Genomic DNA, 1,051 nt, shown 5'->3' with positions numbered 1-1,051 from the left:
CACTCCCGGGCCGCGGCCACTCCCGGGCCTCAGTGCCAGCCCGCAGCCCGCGCCCGCCGCTCTCGCCACGGGCGCAGCCCCTCTGCCCGCGTCCCTCATGGCCAGGCCCCTGCTGCTGCTCGTCTGCGGCGCTCTGGTTGTGGCCAGGGCCCCGTGGGGGGCCAGTGTGACCCCCGCCGGCACGAGCGAGCCCCCGGACGCGCCGACGGTGGCGCCCACGGAGGACGAGACCCTGCAGAACGAGGCGGACAACCAGGAGAACGTTCTGTCGCAGGTAGGCGGCGGGTCCTGGCCCCCTACCCCGCCCCGGGGCGACCGGAGGTGGCTGTCGCGGCGCGGCGACGGCGGCGGCCGCTGCGCCCCGTTAACCCGAAGGAGGGGCGTGCGCGGTGTCCTCCTCGCCGCGTTCTTCGGGGAAAAGACAGGGTCCTCCCAGCGTCCGCGGGGGTAACGTCAAGGTTCCCGAATCCGGAGAAAGGAGAAGGAGGGGGCGACTCCACGCAGCGATCTGAAAACAGGGATTTAGCAAATAAGAATCCAGACCTTCCTCGTTCGAAGGTTGCGAAAGTGTCGCGCCTGTGTGGCTGTTCGTGGGAACTGGAACGTGACAACGCGGGCACGTTGGACAGGAGGCTGCCCCAGGGGGAGGCACTTGACTTGCAGGGGTGAGGCGCACCTCAGGGAGAAGCCGGGGAAGACAGAGCCTCGGCCCCAGGTGTGGCGCGGGGCAGGTGGCCCCCAGCAGGGGGGCGGCGGACAAGACCCGGTGTATTGGGGAGGCAGGGTGGAAATGCAGACCCACCCACTCCTGGCGGGTGGCAGTGGGACGCGAGGGACAGCTGACAGAGGCGGGCTTCGTCCAGTGCCCCTTTACGGAGTACTTGTCTTGTTCTGTCTGACTCCATCGTCACACACCCGAGTTCCCCTTCTGTAGCCCCAGGTGGGGAGAGCCAGTCTGCAGCCCAGGCGACTGGAAGCGACCGGTCTCTGGAGTGTTCCAATTGTTCTCTGCAGAGAGAACCAGCACCGCGATGCGATGTGCGGCGGGGGG

Source organism: Suricata suricatta, chromosome 3, assembly GCF_006229205.1.
Source record: "Suricata suricatta isolate VVHF042 chromosome 3, meerkat_22Aug2017_6uvM2_HiC, whole genome shotgun sequence".
NCBI lineage: Eukaryota > Metazoa > Chordata > Mammalia > Carnivora > Herpestidae > Suricata > Suricata suricatta.
Note: the sequence above shows the minus strand (reverse complement) of the source record.